Source organism: Cetorhinus maximus, chromosome 22, assembly GCF_964194155.1.
Source record: "Cetorhinus maximus chromosome 22, sCetMax3.hap1.1, whole genome shotgun sequence".
Lineage (NCBI taxonomy): Eukaryota > Metazoa > Chordata > Chondrichthyes > Lamniformes > Cetorhinidae > Cetorhinus > Cetorhinus maximus.
In genome coordinates, this window is record NC_135900.1 from 48,429,426 (window position 1) to 48,442,960 (window position 13,535).

Consider the following 13,535-nt stretch of genomic DNA (forward strand, 5'->3'; position numbering starts at 1 on the left):
GCATAGAAGTTTAAAGTGGCAGTAACCTCTAATGTCACTGGCATGGAATTGCCTCCAGGACCCTGCGGCTGCAGTCCCCTGTGGAGAAGCTGGCAGATGTGAAATTCCTGGACATCCTAAGGAACCTCCGCCAATGCTTTTTGCTCATCTGTTGATAGGCCTGTGATATACCCATGGTCAGGCCAATGCTCACTGTCGCGCTGGGCCCTGGTCACCAACACCCTGACTTTCTTGAGGCCCCGCTTCCACTTACTGCTCATACTGTTGCTCCTTTTGGCCCTGAGCCAATCTGTGCTGACCCCTCCTCCTCCTCGCCTGGATAAAAGCCAGTGGCAAGGCAGGGTAGCCTGGAGCCTGCATTATCTAGGCCTCAGTGGATATTGAATGAATTGCAGTAATCAATCTAGTGAGCATATTCTTTTCAGATTTCCCTCCATCTCTGAGCCACCAGGCCAGTGCTAAGCCCTATGCTTAGGTTCCATCTAGACATGGCATCCCCACCCCATCCCTTCCAGGTGAAAGACATCCTGGAGGAACAGAAATGAGTGTTCCTCCATTCATATATGACTGTGTTCTTTGAGACATTGCTCTTTGACTGAGGTGATGAGAGCCATGTGTGAGAACCCTCCCTCAGACACTATTCAGTTTACCTCCATTACCATCGAGTTTCAATAGAGAGACCATTATCTTGGCAGCATAGAAAGACTTACCACACGAGCCCTTGTTGTTGGGTATTGGTTACAGTTTTGTAGGTCTGAAGAAGTTTTTGTAGTCATACATAGGTTAACTGTAAGTCTTTATTGACTCTTGGAACTATTTACAAATATATAATAAAGGGTACAAGCTAGGAGCTGTCTCCATGCTGGCTGGTACACACTGCTCTGTTCAACACTCAAATGACTCTGGGTGCAGGTCATGTGGTCTCTTACATCACTGTGTGGGTGGTACTGTACTCTGTCCCATATTAACCGTATATGGGAAGATCCTTATACTTCACTTGTCAGGTATGACTATTCACCCAGGAGGATGAAGGTTTGGAGTTGGGAATTTGCTCCCGGCCACCAGCTGTGCCCCTTGGAGGCATCCACCTTCCTCTCTCCCTTCATCCCTGCCTCAGACAGAAGCAGATGGCAAATTGCACAGAATAAATGGCAGCTCCAGACTTTGCTGGGATCTTGAGGTTATGAGACCCATGAGTCAGGAGCAAACCCGCTGCCGTGTGGGCTTCACTATAGAGAGGAGAACACAACTGAACATGGTTCTCATCCAGCTACCTCATGATCATTAGGGTGTCCCTTTAGTCAGTCAATTATGCTGACCTTGAACTCTACCCACCCGAAAAGACTCTCCTCCCACTTCAAGGGATCACAGTTTCAGAGCGTCAGTATTGTGTAGCAGAGAATATAATAATGACACGTGTCACATTCCAGCCTCACTCCACCACCTCCTAAACTTGCCTGTCACCCACCAAGTTACCCCCATTACTCTTCACCCACCCAGTATAACCATTCAGCTTCCCTCTGTCACCCTTGAACCTCCCCCCATTACTCTTGCAGCTATAATCATCATCCTCCACATGCCTTCTCTCACCTCTGAGCCTACACCCATTACCATCCCCATGCTCACCCTGACCCTGACCCCTCCAGTTACCTGTTTCATCCATTTCTGTGACCCCTCTATGAAACCTTCATCTACCTGGCTATTAACCTGGACTTGCCACCATACCTCATCCCACTTCCCCTTCTCACCGTGACTGTTCCCTCCACTGCCCGGTACTCTTAATTCAACCCCCAGGACCCACAGTAGATAGCACTGACACTGCCCTTTAGGACCATCTCTCCACCACCATCCCAGTCAGCAAACCCCACCCAACCACAGGACCCCCAGACCCAACAAGCAAGGCCCTTCCCCCCATCCCACATCCCTGCACCCTCACATTTCCTCGCTGCCGCTCTCCCTGCCCCGCACAGTCTGTCTTCCTTCCCCAGACAGACTCCCACCCTTCGCCTGCCTTCCCTGTCCAGCCTCCACTCCAGCATCCCACCCTTAGCCTGCCTTCCGTGTCCACTCTATGCTCCACCTTTTCCCGCTAGTCTTGCCTCCCATGTCCAGCCTTCACGCAGCTTTTTTTTTTGGAAAAATATACTTTATTCATAAAATATCTGGAAGAACATTCCAAACCATTTCAAAATCACCATCGCAAAAGTACAACCATATCCAACTTTTACAACATGTATCACGAGGTGCATCAATACAATCAATGAATATTACAATCATTTGCAGACATTCATTTTGAGCTGTACAGCCCGAGGGGCTCTCAGCAGTTCCCAGTCCCTCGGTGCTCTGTGGCAGAAAGGTCTGAGACGGCGACCTTTCCCCGTTGCGCCTTTGCAGTGGCTGCCTCAAGCTTTAGTGCGTCCCTCAGCACATAGTCCTGGACTTTGGAATGTGCTAGTTCGCAACACTCGGTCGGGGACAACTCTTTGCGCTGGAAGACCAACAAATTGCAGGCAGACCAAAGAGTGTCTTTCACCAAGTTGATGATCCTCCAGCTGCAGTTGATGTTTGTCTTGGTGTGTGTCCCTGGGAACAGCCCGTACAGCACAGAGTCCTGTGTCACAGAACTGCTCGGGATGAATCTCGACAGAAACCACTGCAACTCTCTCCAGACCTTCTTTGCAAAGGCACAATCCACAAGGAGGTGAACAACAGTCTCGTCCCCACCACAGCCACCTTGAGGGCAACGTGCAGAGGGGGTGAGACTCCTGGCGTGTTGGAAGGATCGGACGGGGAGGGCCTTTCTCACCACCAGCCAAGCTACATCATGGTGCTTGTTGGAAAGTTCTGGCGATGAGGGATTCTGCCAAATGACTTTGACAGTCTGCTCGGGGACCCATCCCACAGGATCCACCCTCTCCTTTCCCCGCAGGGCCTCTAAGACGTTACGTGCCGACCACTGCCTAATAGACTTGTGGTCAAAGGTGTTTCTCTGCATAACTTTTTCCACGAGGGACAGATGGTACGGCACGGTCCAACTACTTGGAGCGTTCTGCGGCAGCGTGGCCAGACCCATCCTTCGCAACACCAAGGACAGCTAGAACCTCAGCACGTAATGACACTTGGTGTTTACGTATCGAGGGTCTACGCACAGCTTGATGCAGCCGCACACAAAGGTGACCATCAGTATGTGGGCGATGTTGGGCACGTTTTTTCCCCCTTTATCTAGAGGCTTGTACATCGCGTCCCTGCGGACACGATCCATTTTCGACCCCCAGATAAAGCGAAAGATGGCTCGGGTGATCGCCACCACACAGGAGTCTGGAATGGGCCAGACCTGCGCCATGTACAGCAACAGCGAGAGTGCCTCACACCTGATGACCAGGTTCTTACCCGAAGGGAGAGGGAGCATCGCTCCCACATGCCCAGTTTTCTTTTCACCATAGACTCTCACTAGCACCTGATCTCAATTAAGAGGCTGACATTTCTGAGTGGCCCTCAAGAAGGCCAAAGCAATGGCTACTCACTGCGAAGTTATAGTAGAAGCTAACCTCACCAGGTGCACACCACTTATATGCAGTTGTAAATGTGAACATTCTAATTTCTTGCTTGGGGGAACTTATTTTGGAGGGGGAACTTAATTCTAGTAAGCTGGCCTTTTAATGAGCATGCATGGAATGCAAATGCATGCAAAAGAGCTTCCTGACATTGTGCGTTGGGAAGCTCGAGCCGCCTTTAAAGTCCCGAGAACTTAATTGCAAAAGTTTGTCACACCGTTGGGAAACTGATTTTTGGCCTCAAGCCAAATTAAGCTCCCCAGTCCGTCAAGCTTCATGCTGCTCACAGGACCGAAGATTCCACCCACAGTCCCAAAACATATAATCTTATAAACCTCATACCTGTAACCGAAGTACTTTTGAAGTTTAGTCATGTTGTACTTTAGGAAACAGCAGCTAATTTTCACACAGCAAACTCCCACAACAGCAAAGTGATAATGATTGCATGATCTGTTTTGTGGTGTTGATTGAGGGATAAATATTGACCAGGACATTGGGGCCAACTCCCCTACTCTTCTTGGAAATAATGCCATGTGACTTTTTATATCCACTCAAGCAAATAAAAGGGGCTTCGGTTTGAAGTCTCACCTAACAGATGCATCTCCCACAGTACAGCACTCCCTCAGTACTGCACTTGCATGTCAGCCTTGATTGTAATGCTCAAGCCTTGGAGTGGGACTTGAACCTGGAGCCTTGTGACTCATGAGTGAGAATGATACCCACTAAGCCATGGCTGACACTCATTTGCTAGAATTATGCCAGGGATGAGGGACTTCAGTAATGTAGAGAGACTGGAAAAGCTGGAATTGTCTCCTTAAGGCAGAGAGGTTTAAGGGAAGATGTAAATTATGAAGGGTTTTGATGGAATAGTTATGGAGAAACTGTTTCCACTGGCAGGAGGATTAGTAACCAGGGTGTATTAATTTAAGATAACTGACAACTACTGGCAGGGAGACGAGACTTTTTTTATGTAGCGAGCTCTTATCATCTGGGATGGACTGCCTGAAAAGGTGGAAGCAGATTCAATAGTAACTTTCAAAAGAGAATTGGGTGTATACTTGATGTGTTTTTTTTTAATGTTTCATTAAGCAATGGAATAGCAGGGAAGTGGTCATGCCTCATGCAGATCACAGGCAAACGTGTAATCCCATATGACACAGGCAAACCTACTCATCAGTCAGTAGAACTCAGGTGCACTGAAAGTGTAGGTAGCACAAGTTTGTTTCCCCATTTTGTGTGTCATTAAATTGATGAGCGGAATTTTCGGCTGTCATGAAATTATCATATTTTCATAATATTATTGTGGGGTATTGTAAAGTAGACTTATGTTTGTGTGTGTGTGGATGGTGCTGTCTGTGTGGCTGGTTTAATTGAATTAGAGTTGGATAGACTGCAAGGTTGAAATTATCAAAAGAGTTTGGTGTAAAAATAGTATTTGAAATGCTGATGAGTGAGCAAGGGTAAAAGTCTCAGCAGATAGGGTGTGAATAAAATTTGTATTTTGAGATAAATAGAAAGGTGTTTAGCTTTCAAAGAAACATGATACAGTTTCACAACTGACAGGATAAATAGGGCAAGGTTATTACATTTATTTTTCCCAAAAGGAAAAAGCCATATTAACAACATGAAAGATGTTTATAGCATGAGAAAAGTAAATTCCAAAGGTGTATGGAAACAATGGGATTTACAGATTAAAGAGGAAGGAATATATTTTATAAAGGATAGAAGGTTGTATCAGGGGTGGCCATGTAAGATCTAAAAGATACATGTAAATGGCATGTTTCCCGGGAATGCATGATTAATGAGGCAGGATTGGGATGAGATGGCATTGAGAAGCCGCCAAACTGTTCCACAAAGCAAAGTGACTTTTGACTTATGTACCTTCTACCTGTCTTACTTACAAATAGAAAAGTCGTAATGCATGCTCAGGTTGATAAGGAACCCTTAAGAATAATTCTCTGCTTCGCTGTAGCTCCTAGTATAACCCATGTTATTTATCACAAAATGCTTGCTATAACTTAATCCGCATTATGTTAGTAACATACAAACAGTTTAACAGCCCTCTTTATAACTCTCATTAATATAATGCAAACTTTTTAGCTCCCTGTCTCACAGATAAACTATTTAAAACACTCACGCTATAACACATTTCTCACTGTAGCAGCCCATTTTGAGACACTGCATCATCAAACTTCCATGAAAAAAAAACCTCATTTGGACACCACACGCATTGATATATGAACGGATGACTGAGAGACAAGTACAAAGAGTGTTGATAGATCAGAAGATAGACACAGGTGCTGAAAGGCAGTCTGATATTGATACAGTAAAATATAGGTACAGTTAGGCAGACTTGATGATTAGATAAAAATAGATATAGATGTGGTAGATAAAAACAAGCTCAGAGAGGTAGAAGTCAGACAAACACAAGTATGGAGAAGAAGACTGACAGACAAAGAAGCAAAGTTACAAGACATAGATTGAGGGATGTGCTGGTGCACAGACGTAATCTGACCAATAAACAGATGTACACAGACTGAAAGACAGCTTGTTATAGGTACAAATAGATAGCCTGACAGACTGACAGGCAAGTATCTACAGGTAAATATTTATACAGGCAGGTAAACTCACAAAAGATAAAGATAAATACAGATAAACTGAATGAAGGTCAAACAGAGGTTCAGATGGACTGGGGGTTGGTACAGTCAGTTGATTGACAGGTAGATCCATGTAATATATTGAGTGCAAACCTGGGCTCAGAATCTGAGTTTATATAAATATTTACTTTAAGATCTCTGACAGTAAGGATGAAACAAAATGTTATGTGAAGGAATGCATGTAGCTGAGCTATACTTTCATTAATATATTCAGCTCAGTGAGGGGACAGCTATATCACAGAAACACATTCAACATTAAATTTGATGTGATAATCTCAAATGCCTGGATGTTTGTAAGCTACAACATACACAGTATATGATATGTGGTTTATGTGTGCAAATAGGGAAGGATAGACGGTGAGTGCAGAAATGTGCATGTATATACAGTGACAATAAATATAAGCAGATAGGGTATGTATATAGACCCTACGATATAAGTACAAATCTCTATGCCACAGAAATTAGTAGCAAACAATTTAAAGAATAAAAGATTCCTGACAAGACATGGTTAGATCTTGCCACTCACCCCTGCATTGCAACTTTATGCCCAATCAACAAATTTGATCTTGCAAAAGAGCATGATCTGCTGTGGATTGACCCAGAATGTTTTCCATGTTAGGAATCCTCTATAAAATACTAAGAAAACACACAGACCCTGCTACAGCGTTTAGTCGTCGAATCATTCTCCGAACCATTCACATCTCAACAAAAGATTTTAACACTTACGTGCCACCTTGATTTTTCAGTTTCTCAGTCATTCTAATTACTCAGCTGGCTCTAGTTGCCATTTGTTGTTACCACATTGTAAGGTGCTGGCAATGGTGCAATGAGCCCTCCGGCATGTTTCTCGTTCTGATGGTAATGGGACTGTGCAGTTTCACTACTGCTGCTGCTGTGTTATAGATAGTAACTTGAGATCTGCTGCCTGCTCTACTTACTGCTGATCAGCTGACAAACCTGAGACCTCACAGATGAATTGGTCACTTGCTAATATTTTAATGAGTGAACTGAAATAATCTGAAATGTTTATAGAGATATTTATATTCCTTTTGTTTATTTTTATAATGAGCACCCAAGTTCTTTCCAAATGCAATTTGTTCAAATTCAATTTTTTTAATATATCCATCAATTTACACATTATCATATAAAGCATCACATTTTGTTTTGACGCACAGTGCATTTTATGTAACTGTTTTAAGAATGTAAGAAAGCTTGAATGAGAAAAAAAACAGCTTGCAGGTACTGTGTATAGTTTCTATTGTGAAAAAAAGGCTTAGGTTTGCATTTATATTGCACTTTATCACTTCCCTCAAACATTTCATCTTGTCTTACAATGAAGTATAGCCATTATATGGTCAGCAAGATCCCATGAAAAGCAAGGAGAAAATTGTCCTATTTGTTTATTTTTGAAGATGTTGAATGAGGGAATTATGTTTGCTGGACACCAAGGGAACTCTCTTCTCTTCTTCAAATATTGTCAAGCAATTTTAACATTACTCTGAACTGCTGGAACAGAATGCAGGACAGTACGTCCAACAATGTAACACTTCCTCAAAATTGTTGTTGATTATCAAATTAATGTGCAGTTTGAACTCAGAGGTGAAAGTGCAACCAGCTAAGCAGACCGATCCTAGAAATTTGAAGGTGCTGCACCTATTTTTCAGACAGGCCAGCACAAAACAATTTCTAGGCCTACTAGATCTAGTTTATATTACCTCCTGAACAAAGTTCACTCCAGTCAATAGGAGTGAAAAACTAGATCAACCATCTAACTTTACATCCTACATTATTCATCTTTGATCAGTTGCTTCCTGCAGCATGATATTTCCATGGTTTCAAGCGCTCAAGAACAATTACATTCCACACAGTATTCAATCATCACTATCTATATTATAGTTAGTTTAAATTTACAGTTTAATATAGATTGCCTGAAACTCTCAGATGCAAACATTGAGGCTCTTAGACAATTCTGTACATCTGAGTGGCATTGCACCACAGGCAATTAGGGAAGAGGGAAAGTGCGGGAAGAAAATTGAGTTTGTGGTCCCCTTGGGAGGATTGAATAGGCATGGAGTTGAGCCTGAAGGGATAGTGAGGTTAGTTATGGCTTCAGTGGATCATTGAACCTCTATCTAGAAGGTCAGGAGGTGGCACTTGATCGGAACATGTATAAGTGTAGTTCTTCCAATTTACATAGTGAAACAAAATTTTAGGGCTTTGTGTGGAGAAGGGTTCTTTGATGAAGGATTCTGAACTGATCTACACAACCTTTGCAGGCACAAGCCATGAAAATCAGTCTTAAAACCTCTTTCCAGTTATCCAGTTAACTTATCTCCCAAGAAATGTGAAGAGTTTGTGTTTTCCGATGCCATGTGGGACAATGTTGATCACACAGAGCAAACATGTCCACTGGAAATTTCCATACTGCTGAGGGACAGTTCAAGTGATGTCATTTTGTGTTAGCTTCTGGGAGGTGAAAAAGATTGTGAAGGTAGAATTGGATCAGGAAATAGCAGAAGTCTGTTGTTAATGGAACTTGTCAACTAGCTGCTAGATGATAATGATCTTGCTCTTGTGGAATAGCTCTAGCCTACTGCATTGTTTCCACTCTCCTGCCACACTGTGAAAACTCTTGTAATCAATCTTTGTGCGAGATGTAGCACAGCAAAGATAGGGCTGATGGTTCAAAGTTACCTTCCATTTAGTGCAGCCCGCAGTGGCCGCCAATGATATTATTAGCTATTTTCCAGCATCTAGTGCTTTCTTTTCTGGGTATAGTAGGGGAAGTCTGTGGCAATGAGTTTGTGCTGGAGGGCTGACATGGTGGAACTTGACTCCATGCCCAGCTGGGCTTCAAGCAATAACCCTCTGGACCTGTGCTGTCCATTATTAATGCCTGAACTTGAGAGATTCACCTTGCCTTCCTCCCATTGACAGCTGAAAGCTTTGCAGCCATATGTTTAGCTGCCTTCTTGCACAAATACATTTTGAGACATGCTTATTGAGATCCCAGAATTTCTGGGCTTTAATGCAGCTGGACAGCATCTGGAAGAGGTAGAGAGAACAGGTTTTGTGTTCATCTTATTGTATTTTATTCTTTCAATCTTTATAAATTATCCATCTTGTTCATAATCAGATACCCCAGCTTATCTTTTTTTAAAGAGTGAAATTAACAAGACTGGCTCATACAAGGGTGAAATGAAGAACTGGCTTCAAGTGAATACTTTTGTAAATGATTGAATGACCTGTGATTGTCACTATATCAGGCAACAGCCTGACATAGTCATATTCACAGATTCATATTCACAGTATCACCAGTGACAGAGCTGGCTGAGTCCTAAATGACATAGCTGCCAGACTGTACTTATGGCAGGTGGCGAGAGAACCAACACAAAAGGTTGAGGTTACATTCAGATCAGCGATGATCTTATTGAATGGTGAAGCAGGTTTGAGAGGCTGAGTGGCCTACTCCTGCTCCTAATTCGTATGTTCCTATATATACCTTTCAACCAGCATCCCAGTTTCCTCCATGACTATCCCTGGGTATGTACTGTCCCATCGGCAGGAGAGACCTACCAGACATGGCCACACACTGGTATACAGTCCAGAGGAAGTGGGCCTGAAGTCCTTAATTTCACTCTGGACGTCAAGAAATCTTATGGTATCAGGTCAAACATGAGCAAGGAAACCTCCTGCTGATTACCACCTATCACCCTCCCTCAGCTGATGAATCAGCACTCCTCCATGTTGAACAACATTTGAAAGAAACAATGAGTTTAGCAAGGGTACAAAATATACCCTGGGTGGGGAACTTCAATGTCCATCACCAAGAGTGGCTCAGTATCACCAGTGACAGAGCTGGCTGAGTCCTAAATAACATAGCTGCCAGACTGGATTTATGCCAGGTGGTGAGAGAGTCAACACAAGAAAAAAATCTACTTGACCTCAAACTTACTAATCTACCAGTTGCAGATGCATGAGCGTATTGGTAGGAGTGACCACTGCATTGTCCTCATGGAGCCAAAGTAAAGTCTTTACTTCACTTTGAGGACAGCCTCCATTGTGTGTGCAGTACTACCACCATGCTAAATGGGATTGATTTTGAAAAGATCTAGCAGTTCAAATTAGGCATCCATGAGACTCTATGGGCCTTATCAGCAGAACTGTATTTCACCATAATTTGTACTTCATGGCTGGGCATAACCCTCACCCTATTACCAACAAACCAGGGGATCAACCCTGCTTCAATGAAAAGTGTAAAAAAGCATGCCTGAAAAAGTACCAGGCTTATCTAAAAATGAGGTGGCTATCTGGTGAAGCTGAACAATCAATCCCACAATCAACAGATCAGATCAAAGTTCCACAGTGCTGGTGATCAACAATTAAACAACCAACTGGAGAAGAAGGCTCCATGAAAATGCCCCTCCTCAATGATGGCAGAGTAAGCATGTGAGTGAAAAAGGCAAAGCTGAAGAGCCCACGACCATTTTCAGCCAGAAGTGCCATTTGGATAGTCCATCTTAACCTCCTCCTGTGGTCCCCATCATCACGGACGTCAGTCTTCCACCAGTTCAATTCATTCCACATTTTGTCCAAATCAGATCATTGTGGATTCAAGTCCCAGTTCAGGACTTGAGTATAAAAATCAAGGCTGACACTCCAGTGCAGTAGTCAGGGAGTGTTGCACTGTTGCAGGTGCTATCTTTTGGACATAATGTTAAAACAAGGCCTCGTCTGCCATCTCAGGTGGACACAAAGCATCCCACGGTACTATTTTGAAGAAGAACAGGAGAGTTTTCCCATCAAATTCCTACCTCTCTTCAGTTCCAAGAAAGAGTCATACTGGATTCGAAACATTTACTCTGTTTCTCTCTCCATGGATGCTGCTAGAGCTGCTGACTTTTTCTAGCACTTTCTGTTTTTATTTCAGATCTCCAGCATCCACAGCATTTTGCTTTTATTTTAGAGTTTTCCCTGGTGTCTTGACCAATATTTATCCCACAATCAACATTGTAAAAGCAACCAGATTATCTAGTCGTTATCACATTGCTGTTTGAGGGAGCTTGGTGTGAGCAAATTAGCTGCAGAGTTTTCCACACTACAAATGTAACCATACTTCAAAAGTACTTCATTGGTTGTACAGCACTTTGGGACATCCAGTGGTTGTGAAAGGTGCTTTATAAATGCATGTCTTTCTTATTTTTTTTTTAAATGTCTCAGTGAGACTTGCCAAAGATTATTATTGGCCCCAACCATGATCCGGCTGCAGTATTGTAGATTTGTGCTCCAGAACTAGCCACACCCCTAGCCAAGCTGTTCCAATGCAGCAATAATATTGGTATCTACCCAACAATGTGGAAAGTTGCCCAGTTATGTCATGTCCACAAAAAGAAGAACAAACCCAACCCACTAAATTACCATCCATTAGCCCACTCTCAATCATCAATAAAGTGACAGAAGGTATAATTGATAGTGCTATCACAGGACACATATTCATCAATAACGTGCTCACCAATACCCAGTTTGGGTTCCGTCAGGATCACCCAAACCTTATCCTAGCCCTCAATCCAAACAGGAAAAATGCGATGAATTCTAGAGGGGAATTGAGAGTGACTGCCTTTGACTCAAGACAGCATTTAATCCAGTGTAGCACCAAGGAGACCTGGTAAAAATGAAATCAATGGAGATGAGGGGGAAATCTTCATTAGCTGGAGTCATACCTAGCCCAAAGAAAGGTGGTTGTGGTTGTTGGAGGCCTATCACTTCAGCCCCAGGACACCTCTGAAGGAGGTTCAGTGCATTGTCCTAGGGCGAACCATCTTCAGTTGCTTCATCAATTACCTGCCTTCCATCATAAACTCAGGATTGGGGATGTTTACTGATGATTCCATTTGCAATTCCTCAGATAATGAAATAGTCCATGCCCACATGCAGCAAGACCTGGAAAACGTTTAGGCTCAGGTTGATATGTGGCAGGCAAATATCATTCGTGCCACACAAGTGCCAAGCAATGACCATCTCCAACAAGAGAAAATCTAACCTTCTCTTGACATTTAATGGCATTACCATTATTGAATATACTACCATCAACACCTTGGGCGTCACCATTGCTTTAAAACTTAACTGGACCAGCCACATAAATACTGCAACTACAAAAGCAGTTTAGAAGTTGGGTATACCTGCAACAAATGACTCATCTCCTGATTCCCCAAAGCCTTTCTACCGCCTACAAGGCACAAGTCAGGAGTGGTATGGATACTCTCCATTTACCTAGGCAGATGCAGCTCAAACAATACTTGATAAGCTCAACACCATCCAGAAAAAAAGCAGTCTGCTTGATCAGCACGCTAACACCACCTTAAACATTCACCCGCCTCACCACCAGTGCAGCATGGCTGCAGAGTATACCATTTACAAGATGCACTGCAGTAACTCGTCAAAGCACCTCCCAAGCACAATGAAACCTCCTGATCTGGGAATATGGGCTGGATTTCTGCTCCCAAGGTGGGTAGCGCAAGTCAGGAAATTTCCCAGCTCACTACATCTGCCTTTAGAGAAAGTGCCCCATCAGCCTCGATTTTCACTCTGAAGGAGAGATGTGGAGTGCCGTTGGGCCCACCATTCCTGGAAGCAGATCGGAGATGGCCCCAGAGGTTGCCGAGTGCTGAGGCGGGCTTTTGAAAGACCAACCTCAGTTCTCTGAGATTTTGTCCCAATTGATTCCTTAAATATTAGGCCCTCTAGCCATCACCCCTCACAACCCATCACACCCCCACCCACTCTCCATGCCCCCATGTTAAACCATGCCCACACCCACTACCTTTTGCCCTTACACACTCCATACCAACTCACCCAGTATCCACCATGAGCAGACCTCAGGAGCCATAGTGCAGTTAAATAAAATAAAGGTCTAAATACCTATCACATCCTTCACTATGTTAAAAAAACACTCCCATTCATGAAAGCTCATTCAAAACTTTTAAATCCCCTCAAGCTCTTAATCCCATATAAAAACAAACTGACTTGTGTTCATAGCCCATATCATTTTTCTTCATTCATTTATGGGATGTGGGCGTCGTTAGCTAGGCTAGGCCAGCATTTATTGCCCTTGAGAAGGCGGTGGTGAGCTGCCTTCTTAAACAACTGCAGTCCCTGTGGTGTAGGTACACCCACAGTGCTGTTAGGAAGGGAGTTCCAGGATTTTGACCTAGCACAGTGAAGGGACGGTGATATATTTCCAAGTTAGGATAGTGAGTAGCTTGGAGGGGAACTTCCAGATGTTGTTCCCATATATCTGCTGCCCTTCTATTCAAGATGGTAGTGG

General features: G+C 43.5%; 2 protein-coding genes across 4 annotated transcripts in view; one reads left to right on the top strand and one right to left on the bottom strand.

Moving 5' to 3' along the window:
• The window catches only part of lrtm2a (leucine rich repeat transmembrane protein 2a), a 55,110-nt gene extending 48,048 nt beyond the window's left edge, over window positions 1–7,062 (bottom strand). Inside the window, exon 1 of one of the 2 annotated variants that reach the window (XM_078568259.1) lies at window positions 6,938–7,062. The gene's annotated coding sequence lies outside the window, so the exon portion shown is untranslated. Of the gene's footprint in view, window positions 1–3,896; window positions 3,971–6,937 lie in introns of those variants that run through there. The other variant, XM_078568260.1, reaches the window with a different exon arrangement.
• cacna2d4a (calcium channel, voltage-dependent, alpha 2/delta subunit 4a) overlaps window positions 1–13,535 on the top strand; it is a 718,409-nt gene that overhangs the window by 476,987 nt on the left and 227,887 nt on the right. The window lies entirely within an intron of this gene.